Here is a 17,657-nt window from a genome sequence, read left to right on the forward strand (position 1 = left end):
GGACCGGAGAGTGTGCTCCAATTATAGGGGAATCACACTTCTCAGCCTTCCCGGGAAGGTTTACTCCAGGGTACTGGAGAGGAGAATTCAGCCAATAGTCGAACCTCGGATCCAGGAGGAACAATGCTGTTTTCGTCCTGGTCGCGGAACACTGGACCAGCTCTATACCCTTCATAGGGTGCTCGAGGGTTCATGGGAGTTTGCCCAACCAGTCCATATGTGCTTTGTGGATCTGGAGAAGGCATTCGACCGTGTCCCTCGTGGTATTCTGTGGGGGGTTCTTTGGGAGTATGGGGTTTGGGGCTCTTTGCTAAGGGCTGTCCGGTCCCTGTACGAACGGAGCAGGAGTCTGGTTCGCATTGCTGGCAGTAAGTCAGACCTGTTCCCAGTGCCTGTTGGACTCCGGCAGGGCTGCCCTTTGTCACCGGTTCTGTTCATAATTTTTATGGACAGAATTTCTAGGCGCAGCCAGGGGCCGGAAGGAATCCTGTTTGGGAACCACAGGATTTCATCTCTGCTTTTTGCGGATGATGATGTCCTGTTGGCTTCTTCAAACCAGGACCTTCAGCATGCACTGGGGCGGTTTGCAGTCGAGTGAGAAGCGGCTGGGATAAGAATAAGCACCTCCAAGTCCGAGGCCATGGTTCTCGACCAGAAAAGGGTGGCTTGCCCTCACCAGGTTGGTGGAGAAGTCCTGCCTCAAGTGGAGGAGTTTAAGTATCTCAGGATCTTGTTCACAAGTGAGGGAAGGCTAGAGCATGAGGTCGACAGGCGGATCGGTGCAGCCTCCGCAGTGATGCGGTCGCTTTACCGGTCCATCGTGGTGAAGAAGGAGCTGAGCCAAAAGGCGAAGCTCTTGATTTACCGGTCAATCTACGTTCCGACTTTCACCTATGGTCATGAGCTTTGGGTAATGACCGAAAGAACAAGATCGTGGATACAAGCGGCCGAAATGAGTTTCCTTCGCAGGGTGGCTGGGCGCTCCCTTAGAGATAGGGTGAGAAGCACAGTCACTCGGGAGGAGCTCAGAGTAGAGCCGCTGCTCCTCCACATCGAGAGGAATCAGCTGAGGTGGCTCGGGGATCTCTTTCGGATGCCTCCTGGAGGCCCCGGGGAAGACCCAGGACACGCTGGAGGGACTATGTCTCTCGGCTGGCCTGGGAACGCCTCGGTGTTCTTCCTGAGGAGCTGGCCGAGGTGTCTGGAGAGAGGGAAGTTTGGGCTTCCATGCTCAGACTGCTGCCTCCGCGACCCGGCCCCGGATAAAGACAAGACGAGACGAGACAAGGTATCTTTTGTCAAGTTTTATTATACAATACTTACTGATCTTTTTGAATCCTGCACCTGACAAATAACCCAAAGTATGAAAAAACAAAAACTAATACTAAAACTAAGTATTTAGAAAAAATGAAAACTAAAACTAGCAAACCTGCTCTAAAAACTAATTAAAATTAACTAAGTTAGAGGAAAAAAAAGGTCAAAACAAAACTAAACTATAATGAAAAATCCAAAACTATTATAACCTTGAACTGTATCAGATCAGCAATTAGAATGTTTTACTCCCCTTAGAGAAACTGAATTATTTTCATTAATCTTGGCATCAAAAGCCTCAACTTGCGTACTAGATCCCTTACCTACACGTCTATTCAAACAGATAATACCTGAAGTGATTGAACCGCTTCTAAAAATAAATTATTTTCTTAGGATTGGCTATGTACCCAAATCCTTTAAACTAGCAGTCATCAAACCCCTGATTACAAAACCTGACCTTGATCCCTGTCAGCTGTCCAATTATCGGCCAATATCAAACCTCCTCTTTATCTCCAAGATCCTTGAAAAAGCTGTGGCACAGCAGTTATGCTCACATTTACATAAGAATAACATCCATGAAATGCATCAGTCAGGAGTTAGACCTCATCAGAGCACAGAGACAGCTGTGGTTAAAGTATGGCCCTTTTCCACTACCCTTTTTCAGCTCACTTCAGCTCACTTCAGCCCGACACGGCTCGCGTTTCGACTATCTAAGAACAGCACGACTCAGCTCGCTTCAGCCCTTCTCAGCCCCCTAAACTCGCACGGTTTTGGAGTGGGGCTGAGGCGAGCCAAACCGAGCTGAGTGAGGCTAGGGGCGTGAGCAGACACTCCCCTGTGCACTGATTGGTGAGGAGGAGTGTCCTCACACGCCCACACACGCCCCGCAAGCACGCTGGGATCTGTAAACACCGTAAACCTGGAAGAAGGAGAATTACGAATTACGAGAATTATGAAGCCTTATGCGCCTCGCCTCATCTATACGCTCTTGCCAGTATCTGTTGGCATTGTCGATGACAACAAGCCACAGCACCAAGACCAGCAACACTAACGACTCCATGTTTATTGTTTACTATCCGGGTCGTGAGACTACCGCTTAAAAGGTCACTGATGTCACTGTTTGCGCCGCCTAACGACATCACCTGACGTCCACCCACTTTCGCTAACTCCACCCAATGTGTCCACCCACTTCCAGCCAGCACGGTTCAGCACGGTTGTAGTTGAAATGCAACCCCAACAGCCCCGCTCAGCTCGACTCAGCATGGCACGGCTCAGCCCAACTCAGCCGCGTTGGTAGTGGAAACGCGGCAGTAGTAAACGATCTACTGTTGGCGTCTGATCAGGGCTGTGTCTCGCTGCTTGTGTTGCTTGACCTTAGTGCAGCATTTGATACCATTGATCATTCCATTCTTCTGGATAGACTAGAAAATGTTGTGGGAGTTAAGGGAACGGCCCTCTCCTGGCTCAGCTCTTATTTAACTGATCGCTATCAGTATGGTGATGTAAATGGTGATTTTTCTTGACATACTGAGGTAAAGTTTGGTGTTCCACAAGGTTCTGTCTTGGGTCCACTGCTTTTTTCTTTGTTACCTCTGGGTGATATTATTCATAAACATTGTATTAGTTTCCACTGTTACGCTGATGACACACAGTTGTATGTTTCTGCAAAACCTGATGAGAGACACCAGCTTAATAGAAGTGAGGAATGTGTGAAGGACATTCGACACTGGATGCTTATTAACTTCCTTCTGCTTAACTCTGACATGACTGAAGTACTTGTACTAGGACCACATACAGCTAGAAGTAAGTTATCTGATTACACAGTAACTCTGGATGGCCTTTCTGTTTCTTCACATGCAGCAGTAAAAGACCTCAGGGTGATTATTGACCCCAGTCTTTCATTCGAAACTCACATTGATAACATCACCCGGATAGCTTTCTTTCATCTCAGAAATATTGCTAAGATAAGAAATTTAATGTCACTACACGACACAGAAAAACTAGTTCATGCTTTTGTTACCTCCAAGTTGGATTATTGTAATGCCTTACTGTCTGGATGTTCCAATAAGTGCATAAACAAGCTCCAGTTAGTTCAAAATGCAGCAGCAAGAGTCCTTACTAGAACTAGAAAATATGACCACATCACGCCTGTCTTATCCACACTGCATTGGCTCCCAATCAAATTTCATACTGATTATAAAATACTACTATTGACCTTTAAAGCCCTGAATGGTCTCGCATCACAGTACCTGAGTGAACTTCTGCTCCTCTATGACCCGCCACGCCTACTTAGATCAAAAGGTGCAGGCTATCTGCTGGTACCTCGTATAGTGAAGGCTACATCAGGGGGCAGAGCCTTTTCTTACAAAGCCCCACAGTTATGGAACAGCCTTCCAAGTAGTGTTCGGGAATCAGACACAGTCTCAGTGTTTAAGTCTAGGCTGAAAACATATCTGTTTAGTCAAGCCTTTTGTTAATGGTGTTTGTGAGGTAAAGGTGTAGATCTGGAGGGTCCTCAGACATAGAGTGTTTTGGTAAACTGGGATGTATGGATGCTGTCAGTCCCCACTCGCTTGCTCACTCAAGTTTGTTGACGGTGTAGTGGCTGCTGCTTTATGTCCTGGGGCTCCTTCATGCCTGTGTTACCTTCTGGCTCTCCTCTTTTAGTTATGCTGTCATAGTTAGTTTTGCTGGAGTCCCTGTGTGTACTCAGCACAAAATGGATACTGTTCCACTTATTCAGGTGACATTGGGCATACCTAACAACCTGTGACTTTGGGACTGCAGTTGTCATGAACAGTTTTGCACTCAAGTTTCCATCAATGAAGAGTTTATAGCATCAACGAAACTGACTTCATGTTAAAACTGTTATAGTCATGTTATCTGTTGTTGCCCAAATGAGGATGGGTTCCCTTTTGAGTCTGGTTCCTCTCGAGGTTTCTTCCTCATGTCGTCTGAGGGAGTTTTTCCTTGCCACCGTCACCACAGGCTTGCTCATTGGGGATAGATTAGGGATAAAATTAGCTCATGTCTTAAGTCATTCATATTCTGTAAAGCTGCTTTGGGACAATGTCTATTGTTAAAAGCGCTATACAAACAAACTTGATTTGACTAATTACTTAAAGGTAGACTGCCTTTCAGATTTTTCAAGTGTAGGTCATTAAAAGAATTCTTCCCCCCCACCCAATTATTTCTGTTTAGTGGACCGAAAGCTAATGAATTCGAATCACAGACTTCCAATTTTATTATTATTATTTTTTAAATAGAACAATTAATGAATTTAAGGCCATGTGGCCCTAAATTCTCAGCTATTTTTTCCTGCTTCACCATGACGCAATACAAGATACAGTATACAAATACATACATCACATGGTGGGCTTTCCCTGTTCGCGCAAGGCATTGTGGGATACAAATTTGAAACAGGAGAGAAAAATGGAGGATGTGAGTGTGTGAATGAAACGTGAAAGCCCGACTACAGTAACGGAAAGCGAAAAGACATTATGTTATATACAAAGGAAAAGAAACGCAGGACCAAACTAATAAATACTGGCGGTCAGTGAGCACCTCGGTGTGATCAGCTGTTCGTTTAATGACAGAATGATGGAACCATCAGTGCACCGTCAAAGGTAAACCTGCACATGAGCACATGGACTTCTGTCTGCTTGACTGTGCAAAGTGAGCGATTTCATGCGCATTATTAAATAACTTCCCAGCCACAGAATGGCCTGAGGTTTTTTTTTTTTTTTTTAGATATTACAGAAAAAAAAAATCGCAATGATCAAATTTCAGAAAGAACTAAAATTTCACCGATTTTATGAAATCGAACGCCTGTCTACTTTTAAAGTTCCTTGCATTCGGCTGTTTCCGTAGGGCCGTACTGTTTACCTCAAGAGGGAGGAAAACGGTCCCAATACAGAGAAAAGCAACCCTCAGGACATCAAAATGTGCTGATCACATCTCGTCTGCATGATATTGTTCTTGTGAGACACTGGAAAATGCTGTGCACAATAAAAAAATATATGCTAAAATTTCAGATGACTTTGCAGTCAGTACCTTTAAATTGAGCTGTCAAAGTTTATGTAAACACACCAGCAGATTACACAAAAGATTAAATAAACAGGTCAAGTGAAAAAAAAACCCAAAAACAAAAAAACAAGCAGATAATTTTCTCCTTTGCTCAAATGATCAACCAGGCATAATGAAGCAAGCGTGCAAAGATCATTAAGACACATTTTGCAAGATGCGAAATGGGAGTTTAGAACCTCTTAACCAACACATCCTGACCAATCAGAATCAAGAATTCATCTGTGCTGTGTGACTTTGCACAGATAGAGTAGTACATATCGAGAATACCATATTCAGAAAGCCATTTAGGGTTGAAGCAGGTTTAATCTTGAATGACTTTGCACAAGTATAGTGCACTACATAGGGAGAACATGCAACAATTTTATATAGAGAGCATCAAGCATTTAGTGTTTAAACTGCTATACTACGGTGTCGTCCAATCCGAATCCAAATCGAAGATGGTGCCATGGATGGCTGCCTCGGTGTGTTGGTACGGTGACATCCTCCGTATCTCAGATAAGATTGGCTACAGGAAGCTTGGCCTTGTTGGTCATTGCTATTGCCACCTTGACCTTCCAGCAAGTCAGCTGGTGCTGTAGCGTCCAACCTGTGGTCATGTGACGAGATGTTGCCCTCCAGCCACCTTTCTAGACACACTAATGAGGAACACTGGGAACACTTCAGTCTGTCTGAACTAACATCATGCATCAACAATCATGATGACTGGGCCACTAGGCGTATCGCTCGGCTGAGGCCACACTGATATTGATGATGAACCTTTATTGCACATTTTAGCACACACTGTGCAGCTTAGATTAGATTATCTAATCTAAGATACACAGTGTGGGGTGGCACGGTGGTGTAGTGGTTAGCGCTGTCGCCTCACAGCAAGAAGGTCCTGGGTTCGAGCCCCGTGGCCGGCGAGGGCCTTTCTGTGCGGAGTTTGCATGTTCTTCCCGTGTCCGCGTGGGTTTCCTCCGGGTGCTCCGGTTTCCCCCACAGTCCAAAGACATGCAGGTTAGGTTAACTGGTGACTCTAAATTGACCGTAGGTGTGAATGTGAGTGTGAATGGTTGTCTGTGTCTATGTGTCAGCCCTGTGATGACCTGGCGACTTGTCCAGGGTGTACCCCGCCTTTCGCCCGTAGTCAGCTGGGATAGGCTCCAGCTTGCCTGTGACCCTGTAGAAGGATAAAGCGGCTAGAGATAATGAGATGAGATGCACAGTGTGTGCTAAAACGTGCAATAAAAGTTCACAGAATGAAGGTACATGACATTGACATCAAGATCAAGCTTGGCTATTTATTTAACCCATTGCACATGTTCTCTTCTGATGTCATGACTCATCATCATCATCCTGTGACCTATTTTGGCACATTCTGGGTCATACTGGACAACTTGGACTTCAAAACACATCAACCCATACACATACCCCTGAAATATGTCCACTTTTCAAACGTGTATATTTCAGATTCTTCTTATTTTTTGTTCTATTTATAACTACTTTTGTCTTTTTTAATTCTTCTATCTTACCTGAACTTCAGGCACCAATGACCAAAGCAAATTCCTTGTATGTGAGAACAGACTTGGCAATAAACTCAATTCTGGTTCTAATTCTGAAATCTAATGTCCAATCCAATGTCTTCTCAAAAATTACACTATTTTAACACAATCCATTGAGTTCAGGGTAATAAAAAAAAACAATAATAATAAAAAATCACTACCTCACCTTGAAAGCAGAAATGACACCATGTAACCAGCAGCTCACAGACTTCAGTACTATAACAAGATCAACGCACTGCAGAGTGAGCGACCTTTCACCTAGTAAACAGCACAAGGAAGAATATGGGGCAAAATGGTCGGCTGTGTCGTGCAATTTCAAAATACAAGTCCCAAAGTACCTACCCTGAAAATTTAAAGCACTGGTTGGCTGTATCCATCCATCCATCCATCCATGATCTCTAGCCGCTTATCCTGTACAGGGTCGCAGGCAAGCTGGAGCCTATCCCATAGACACAGACAACCATTCACACTCACATTCACACCTACGGCCAATTTAGAGTCACCAGTTAACCTAACCTGCATGTCTTTGGACTGTGGGGGAAACCGGAGCACCCGGAGGAAACCCACACGGACACGGGGAGAACATGCAACCTCCACACAGAAAGGCCCTCGCCAGCTACGGGGCTCGAACCCGGACCTTCTTGCTGTGAGGCGACAGCTCTAACCACTACACCACCGTGCTGCCCTCTCTCTCTCTCTCTCTCTCTATATATATATATATATATATATATATATATATATATCTCATCTCATTATCTCTAGCCGCTTTATCCTTCTACAGGGTCGCAGGCAAGCTGGATCCTATCCCAGCTGACTACGGGCGAAAGGCGGGGTACACCCTGGACAAGTCGCCAGGTCATCACAGGGCTGCACATAGACACAGACAACCATTCACACTCACATTCACACCTACGGTCAATTTAGAGTCACCAGTTAACCTAACCACCTGCATGTCTTTGGACTGTGGGGGAAACCGGAGCACCCGGAGGAAACCCACGCGGACACGGGGAGAACATGCAAACTCCACACAGAAAGGCCCTCACCAGCCACGGGGCTCGAACCCAGACCTTCTTGCTGTGAGGCGACAGCGCTAACCACTACACCACCATGCCACGCTCTCTCTCTCTCTCTCTCTTATATATATATATATATATATATATATATATATATATATATATACACACACACACACACAGTGGTGCTTGAAAGTTTGTGAACCCTTTAGATTTTTCTATATTTTTGCATGGGCGGCACGGTGGTGTAGTGGTTAGCGCTGTCGCCTCACAGCAAGAAGGTCCGGGTTCGAGCCCCGTGGCCGGCGAGGGCCTTTCTGTGCGGAGTTTGCATGTTCTCCCTGTGTCTGTGTGGGTTTCCTCCGGGTGCTCCGGTTTCCCCCACAGTCCAAAGACATGCAGGTTAGGTTAACTGGTGACTCTAAATTGACCGTAGGTGTGAATGTGAGAGTGAATGGTTGTCTGTGTGTCGGCCCTGTGATGACCTGGCGACTTGTCCAGGGTGTACCCCGCCTTTTGCCCATAGTCAGCTGGGATAGGCTCCAGCTTGCCTGCGACCCTGGAGAACAGGATAAAGCGGCTAGAGATAATGAGATGAGATGTTTTTGCATAAATATGACCTAAAACATCATCAGATTTTCACACAAGTCCTAAAAGTAGATTAAAGCCGCTAGGGCCCTCGCATATGTGGTTCTGCAACCCAGGACATTCCGCCACCCAACAAAACAGTCACATGTCATTCATTCATTATCTCTAGCCGCTTTATCCTTCTACAGGGTCGCAGGCAAGCTGGAGCCTATCCCAGCTGACTACGGGCGAAAGGCGGGGTACACCCTGGACAAGTCGCCAGGTCATCACAGGGCTGACACATAGACACAGACAACCATTCACACTCACATTCACACCTACGCTCAATTTAGAGTCACCAGTTAACCTAACCTGCATGTCTTTGGACTGTGGGGGAAACCGGAGCACCCGGAGGAAACCCACGCGGACACGGGCAGAACATGCAAACTCCACACAGAAAGGCCCTCGCCGGCCCCGGGGCTCGAACCCAGGACCTTCTTGCTGTGAGGCGACAGCGCTAACCACTACACCACCGTGCCGCCCGTCACATGTCATATATTCATCAAATGTTCAAAGGTGATGTGGACATTCCGCCACCCAACGAAACAGTCACGTCATATAGTCATCAAATGTTCAAAGGTGATGTGCATCTCCTCCTTATCTCTATCTCACGCTGTAATCTTAAGTCATCTTAGCTTTCCTGTGTCTGCAGTGTGTGTGTGAACTCTGCATGTACACACATACACACAATAATAGTGACCTGCCATCAATGTGCATTTTGCTGCAGACATATGAAAAGCTCTGCATGTACATTCATATGTTAAATAGAAGTAATTGTTAGTAAAAGTAAAATGTTAAATAGAAGTAATGTCCACATTTATTGATAAAATTGCTCAAGGGAAGGGAGGGGGGATGCCCGTTTTAGAGGGGGGATGATTTTGACCATTTTTTATTCCAGGGGAGATGGCATCCCCCCTCAACTCGTGTACAGAGTATCATGGTTTGGGCCTGTTCTGCTGCATCTGGGCCAGGACGGCTTGCCATCATTGATGGAACAATGAATTCTGAATTATACCAGCGAATTCTAAAGGAAAATGTCAGGACATCTGTCCATGAACTAAATCTCAAGAGAAGGTGGGTCATGCAGCAAGACAACGACCCTAAGCATACAAGTTGCTCTACTAAAGAATGGTTAAAGAAGAATAAAAAGTTAATGTTTTGGAATGGCCAAGTCAAAGTCCCGATCTTAATCCAATCGAAATGTTGTGGAAGGACCTGAAGTGAGCAGTTCATGTGAGAAAACTAGTGATGGGAAGTTCGGCTCTTTTCAGAGAGCCGGCTCTTGTGGCACGGCTCCCAAAGAAGAACCGGCTCTTTCGGCTCCCAAACGGCTTTTAATTTATCATCTGTAGCCTCATATTTTAGCCTAACTTGGCAAATATGAATGCTTTGTGTGTTGATAAACCCTTTTGCATTTAGTGTTTTTATGAGAAGCCTTATAATTGCCTAATTTTGTGTATTTGTTCTGTTACAAAAGCAGGCATTCTTACTTTTGTTTAATATTTTAATCAAACTTTTAATTTAACACAAAAACAAATGAACAAATCACTGCAAACAAATCTATAGAACAGAATCGGAACAGAAACAGAACCAAACTCAGTAACCAAACAGTATGTCCTCAGTGCAAGTTGGCATTCAAAAAAATCAAATGCCTCAGCTTGGATGGGCTGATGCGGTTTCTCCTCTGTTAGTATCTGCCCTGCTTTTGAGAAGACTCTCTCCAAAGGAACAGATGTTGCCACAATACACAGTCTCCCCTCCATCACCTTCACCAGGTGTGGGAAGACTGAGGCCTTAGCCTGCCACCAGCTCAGTGGGTCTTCTGCTCGTTGGATGAGGGGCTCCTCAAGATAACATTGCATCTCCATTATAACATCAGCTTTAGTATTTCTCCTTGCAGCATCTCCTGTAGCTCTTTCATCAAAGAGCCTCCACACAGCAGAAGTTTGTGGCTCCTCCTCCACTTGGCCCTCTAATGCTGGGCTGCCAACTCTCACGCAATGAGCATGAGACACACGCATTTGACTGTCTTCACATGCTCACACGCCATACCTCCGATTTCTCACGCTAGAAAAAAATCTAGTTTATCTATCTGATCTAGGCTACCCATTTTGTCGCGCCAACCACTTGCGATCGATCAATTACGCCTTACACATGGCTAAACAGACAGAGAGGTGTTCCCTTCTGTACACACTCCCCTATGGTAGGTGGCGCATCTAATGATGCTGCACTCGCCGGAAGTTGGATAATTGCCTACCGTCAATTTAGAGGAAGAGGAGAGAGAAGAAGGTATCCAAGTTGAAGACGGGTGTCTCAGCCAGGTTTGTACACATGTACGCCGATGTGTGGCGTTACTGGCGTAATTATGAACTTATATAAAGTTTCTTAATCGTTTTAGCCTATAAGTGTTGTGAGAATATTTAATGCCATATCGAGAGCTGTGTACTAGGCATGCTAAATCATTATAGGCCTACTGCCGTGCCACAGCCTCTATCTTCCCCAACAAGCAGCACGGGAGAGCACCTCCTTAGCACACGGTTATTAAGGCGCATTTTTAGTTTGTTTACTGTATGTTATCGTACTTTAAGACTTTATTTGAAGCCATACTGGAAATGTTGTAAAATAAAGCAAGTAAGAGATAATATTACAAATGCAGGAAGAGCCATTAGCCACCATACCTATTGTAGCGGCCAAAGTAGAATTCATATAGACGTGAATTACAATTTATGTTAAAAGGTATAAATAATTTCATTTGAGTATGTAATTTCATATAAGTAATTTATTTCATGATTAAAATGATGAATAACACATGGAAGGTTAGAAGAATTAGAATTAGAAGCATTAGAATTAGAATTCATATGTGAAGAATTAGAACTGTCTCACGCTTCAAGAATTAGAATTAGAATTCATTCAGCTATATAAGAACGGTCTCGCGCTTCTCAGGGTAGAGCTCAAGAAGCCGTGGAAGCAAACAGTTTTTCTTACCTGACTCACTGACTCTCTGCATCTTAGAACCTTTGTAATTGTTAAACCGAGGATTAAAGTTCAACTTTCAAGACGTTTCAAGTGGATTTATTGCCAGGCACATGGACATTGAGAGTGGAAACAGTTACTTTGGGTCAGAGACTTCATCAGTGTAAGCTATAGCACTTTTCTCAAGGTCTCACTAAGAACAAGCCTCTACACCTATTGTTTATTTACAGGGTATTTATTTTTAATTATTTATGATGTATGTAATTGCTCAGTTAAAGTAAATAAAGCATGGTCACCTGTAATATCAAAGAACTTGAACTTGTGAATAATTAAAAAAAAAAGACAGAGAACAATATACTGAGGAGACAGGGTTTCAAAGAAGGCAAGACAGGTAGAGAATATTTGTCAGATAACAGGCCCTGACGAATGCTCTATTACTAATAAGAAACATAGATAAGAAATAAATTAATAAGAAATATATTAATATAGCTTATTTAAGTATGGCCAAAATTTTTAAGCCCAACTTCGTGTGCACATTCCCACCTATGGCCAAGGTGCAGCTTTTTGTGTTTCAATACTGTTCAAACATAATCATTTTAATGTTTCTTGTAGCACATGCACATTTTGCTTACTGTTTAAGCATTTTATTTGTTCTTTTGCTGTTGATATTTTTCCCCATGCCAATCTTCTGCTGAACCCAGTGGTGGGGAAAGCCCTTAAATGCATAATGAACAGTCAGTGAGGGACAATCTTATTTTTGCAACAGTTATTAAAAACTTATTTAGTTTCAATTCAGAAGGTGTTTAGGCTTAGCTGATGAAATATTTTCAAACATGAACTTGCCTTTAAATCTGAAATACAGGTCTATAGGGCTACAGGAACATTGGCAGTCATCTGTAGTTTTCTAGTGTGGGGGCTTTTGTTGGCCACAAGCTGAAGGGCTGGCAAGTCAGGGTGTGTAAGAATGTAGGTATGACACAGCAGGCCACTCCAAAAATCCACCAGAATGCAGGAACATCTACTAAATCCAAAATCTCAACCCCCCCATTGTCCATCTCCAGATGGACGACCCACAAACAAAGCACCAGAATGCAGGGGGACAAGTGAATATCAAACTGAATACAAAATTCCCACTTACTGCGTGGTGTGCGGAAAAATTTTGCCGTCGACCCCCCCCACAAAAAAAAATCTCACTCCAAGGAATTTTGAAAAGTTGGCAGCCCTGTCTAATGGTGCAGTTGGCTGGCTGCTGGGGGTGCATTTTGCTGCTGCGGCAGTACTTGCTCTACTAGTAGCTGCTGCAGCAGTTGTTGGTTTGAGACCAGACACACCAGGGTCAGTAGACATTGAGCCAGCTTGCCCTCTCTCCTCCAACTGCACTGTGGGATGGACAGTTCTGATGTGTCTGTGCAGGTTTGTGGTGGAACCTGCTCTTTCTGTTATTTTCATTTTACAGTGAAGGCACTCTGCTATGCTATTCCCAATATCTTTAAACTGCAGCCAGATGCTGCTTCGTTTATGGGTGTCAGTCATATTTACGCGTTTTTGCGACGCACTCGCACTCTCCTCCTCACCGCTGCCTACTGTCTCACTCACTGACAGGGACAAACAGACGCTCCACCTGACTGCCGCGTCTGTCCCCCTCTCTGTTTTCACATAATGGTATGATCCTATATCCTCACATGTGACTGGCCACAAGGCCGCCATGCTGCCAGTCAAAACAAAGTTCTGCTGTGAGCTGAGCTGAACCACTGAGAGTGAGAGCTGAGCAGCGAAAGGAAAAAAAAAGTGGGGAGCCGGCTCTCACTCAATGGGAGTTGGCTCTAATGATTCACTACAAGAGCAGATGCTTTTGCACATGACACATCACTAGAGGAAACCCACCAACATCCCAGAGTTGAAGCTGTTCTGTACGGAGGAATGGGCTAAAATTCCTCCAAGCCGGTGTGCAGGACTGATCAACAGTTACCGGAAACGTTTAGCTGCAGTTATTGCTGCACAAGGAGGTCACACCAGATACTGAAAGCAAAGGTTCACATACTTTTGCCACTCACAGATATGTAATATTGGATCATTTTCCTCAATAAATAAATGACCAAGTATAATATTTTTGTCTCATTTGTTTAACTGGGTTCTCTTTATCTACTTTTAGGACTTGTGTGAAAATCTGATGATGTTTGAGGTCATATTTATGCAGAAATACAGAAAATTCTAAAGGGTTCACAAACTTTCAAGCACCACTGTATGCGCGCACACACACACACGCATACATACACACATTATATTATACACTACCATTCAAAAGTTTAGGGTCACTTTGAAATGTCCTTATTTTTGAAAGAAAAGCACTGTTCTTTTCAATGAAGATCACTTTAAACTAATCAGAAATCCACTCTATACATTGCTAATGTGGTAAATGACTATTCTAGCTGCAAATGTCTGGTTTTTGGTGCAATATCTCCATAGGTGTCTAGAGGCCCATTTCCAGCAACTCTCACTCCAGTGTTCTAATGGTACAATGTGTTTGCTCATTGCCTCAGAAGGCTAATGGATGATTAGAAAACCCTTGTACAATCATGTTAGCACAGCTGAAAACAGTTGAGCTCTTTAGAGAAGCTATAAAACTGACCTTCCTTTGAGCAGATTGAGTTTCTGGAGCATCACATTTGTGGGGTCGATTAAATGCTCAAAATGGCCAGAAAAATGTCTTGACTATATTTTCTATTCATTTTACAACTTATGGTGGGAATAAAAGTGTGACTTTTCATGGAAAACACAAAATTGTCTGGGTGACCCCAAACTTTTGAACGGTAGTATATATATATATATATATATATATATATATATATATATATATGATTTTAATAACCATGGATAAAGCCAGCCAGTGCTTAAAAATCTTAGTATAGTCTTGAGATCTGGTTTTCTCAGCACATGTTGCAAACTGACCCTATAGATATAATATGATGATGTAACCATTTCTCACTGTGATTTTTCAGTCTACTATGTGTATAAATAATTTAAAAAATACTTTCAATGAAAACTACATTCATAACATATTGGGTGCATATAATTATAAGTTGGTAAAGATTCATTGTCAGCATTTTTTTTTTAAGAAAATCTAATAATGGTTCATATCCCAGGTAGCAACCTGACACTGGATCAACACCTATTCTGGGTGGCTGTCTTGGCCCTCCCTTTAGAACATTGGCTCAGTGCTTGTCCAACATTGGCAAAAGGAGCACTTTTCATACCAACCTTGCCAATGGTGGGCCAAATTTGGCTTAAATGTGGCTGAAAATCTGTTGACCCCAAGGACAAAATGATGTTGGCTCAAACTTGGCAATCAATGTTGACCCAAATCAGTTCAAACAACCTTTACTAATAATGAAGTGCACAATTCTAAAACAACTGGAATATTTATTAACATAAAAACATTATAAATGTCATCATTGGCTCCCTCAGGCAAAGTCAATAATATATAAAAATATTTCCGTCAGAATGGTAACATAGTAGCCTGGGCCCACCCATCCTAAGCGTGACGCAACACGAGGGCCTGTTGCGAGCTTAGTCTGGCCAAGCAAGCTATCTACAGCTCTTCCAAGCTCCCGAAAAATCGGGAGCCAATCAACTTTGAGGATCTCCAACGGCCCTGGGTAGAGGCATGTTCAAGGCACTGACGTAGAAGAACTGCGACCGGAAGCCATACAGTAGATTGTTTACAGAATCTATGCCGGAAGCGCTTCATTCACTAGAAACATTACGAACATGGAGCAAGTTCTCATTGAAAACAGAGCAAAGAGCAGCCCTGGAGGTATTTATTGAAAGGAAGGACATTTTCGCCTTGGTCCCGACCGGCTTCAGTAAGAGTCTAATCTACCAGTTAGCCCCGTCGTGTCACATACGTCAGAGGAAAGAGTGATGTGATTGGTTTAAGCTTCGTCACAGCCTTTTCTGGCTTTGACCAGTAGCAAACTGAGGCATTTCAGGGAGGCGGGTCAACCACGGGCTCTGGGAAACGGTTGGGCTTAATATCTTTGCCAGACCAAATGCTCGCAGAGCTTTGAAGTCGCGTTAGCCAGACTAGTAACATAGTAGATGTCCCTAATTGAGCAAATTAACACAAAATGCTGAATTCTTCTTCTTAATATTTGGCAAGCTTGAAGCTATTGAATAATTTCTCCATTTTGCGAACAGACAATGAAAACTCCAGGCAGATTTACTGATCCTAACTCTGGGAATAACCATGAGCACATGAATTTCTGTCCAAATTTTATTATACAGTGGATATAAAAAGTGTACGCACCCTGTTAAAATGATAGGTTTTTCTGATGTAAAAAAATGAGACCACGATAAATAATTTCAAAACTTTTCCCACCTTTAATGTGACCTATAACCTGTACAATTCAACTGAAAAACAAATCTGTTAGGGGGAAAAACGTACAATAAGCTGGTTGCATAAGTGTGCACACCCTTAAACTAATGCTTTGTTGAAGCACCTTTGGATTTAATTACAGCATTCAGTCTTTTTGGGTCGGAGTCTATCAGCCTGCCACATCTAGACTTGGCAATATTTGCTCACTCTTCCTTGCAAAAACGCTCCAAATCTGTCAGATTGTGAGGGCGTCTCTTGTGCACAGCCCTCTTCAGGTCACCCTACAGATTTTCAATTGGATTTAGGTCTGGGCTCTGGCTGGGCCATTCCAAATCTTTTTTGGGGTCACTGTCATGCTGAAAGATGAAATTCCTCTTCATTTTCAGCTTTCTAGCAGACACCTGAAGGTTTTCGGCTAAAATTGACTGGTATTTAGAACTGTTCATAATTCCCTCCACCTTGACTAAAGCCCCTGTTCCAGCTGAAGAAAAACAACCCCAAAACATGATGCTGCCACCACCATGCTTCACCGTGGGTATGGTGTTCTTTTGGTGATGCGCAGTGTTGGTTTTGTGCCAAACATACCTTTTGGAATTGTGGCCAAAAAGTTCAAGCTTGGTTTCATCAGACCATAACACATTTTCCCACATGCTTCTGGGAGAGTTGATTTTTTTTGTTGCAAAATTTAGCCAGGCCTGAATGTTTTCTTTGACCCTACCTCATAGTCCAGACATATGGCGAATACGGGAGATTGCCATCATATGTAGTACACAACCAGTACTTGCCAGAAATCCCTGCAGCTCCTTCAGTGTTGCTGTAGGCCTCTCGGCAGCCTCCCTGACCAGTTTTCATCGTCTTTTCATCAATTTTGGAGGGACGTCCAGTTCTCTGCACTGTCACTGTTGTCCCATGTTTTCTCCACTTCTTGATGACCGTCTTCACTGTGCTCCATGGTATATCTAATGCTGTGGAAATGTTTTTGTCCCCTTCTCCTGACTGATGCCTTTCAACAATGAGATCCCTTTGAGGCTTTGTAAGCTCTCTGTGAACCCTGGCTTTTGCTGGAGGATGGAACTGAGTAAAGGTCTGAACTTTATTTGGGGTTAATCAGAGCCATTTTAATTGATGGCAGGTGTGAACCCAAAAAGACTGAATGCTGTAATTAAATCAAAAGGTGCTTCAACAAAGTATTAGTTTAAGGGTGCGCACACTTATGGAACCAGCTTATTGTACATTTTTTATCCCCCCCCCGATGTTTGTCAATTGAATTGTACAGGTTATAGGTCACATTAAAGGTGGGAAAAGTTTTGAAATTATTCATCGTGGTCTCAGGTTTTTCTGTTGTTAAAAAAAAAAAATCATTTTAACGAGGTGTGTAAACTTTTTATATCCACTGTAGGTAAAAAGAAACCTCAAACTCGTCTATTTTTATTCACCATTTACTCTTTCTGTCAGGCTGCAAGTGACATGTAAATAACAAATGTACTGTTCTGAATGTATTCGTGTGAGGAATGGTCTCAGCTCGTGCTGTGATTAACAAAGTGTGCTTTGTTTTGGAGTCAGTGTGCACATTGAGCCCTGACGCTGCTCTTCAGACCGGAATACTGATGAAGTGCTTTTCATGACAAGTACTGAATCTGAAGGATAATGGTGACCTCCTGTGCAGAGGTGCCAAGAAGAAAATCCAGAGATAAATATTTATCACAGACACAGTTGTGGATGGTCATGGGT

At 43.4% G+C, this 17,657-nt stretch overlaps 1 protein-coding gene across 1 annotated transcript in view; it reads right to left on the minus strand.

Annotated features, from left to right (window-relative positions):
• crot (carnitine O-octanoyltransferase) overlaps positions 1–7,191 on the minus strand; it is a 41,949-nt gene extending 34,758 nt beyond the window's left edge. The window contains exon 1 of the mRNA XM_060900266.1: positions 7,105–7,191. The gene's annotated coding sequence lies outside the window, so the exon portion shown is untranslated. The remainder of the gene's footprint in view (positions 1–7,104) is intronic.
• Positions 7,192–17,657: the final 10,466 nt, after the last annotated feature.

The sequence above is a fragment of the Neoarius graeffei genome, chromosome 19, assembly GCF_027579695.1.
Source record: "Neoarius graeffei isolate fNeoGra1 chromosome 19, fNeoGra1.pri, whole genome shotgun sequence".
Taxonomy (NCBI): domain Eukaryota; kingdom Metazoa; phylum Chordata; class Actinopteri; order Siluriformes; family Ariidae; genus Neoarius; species Neoarius graeffei.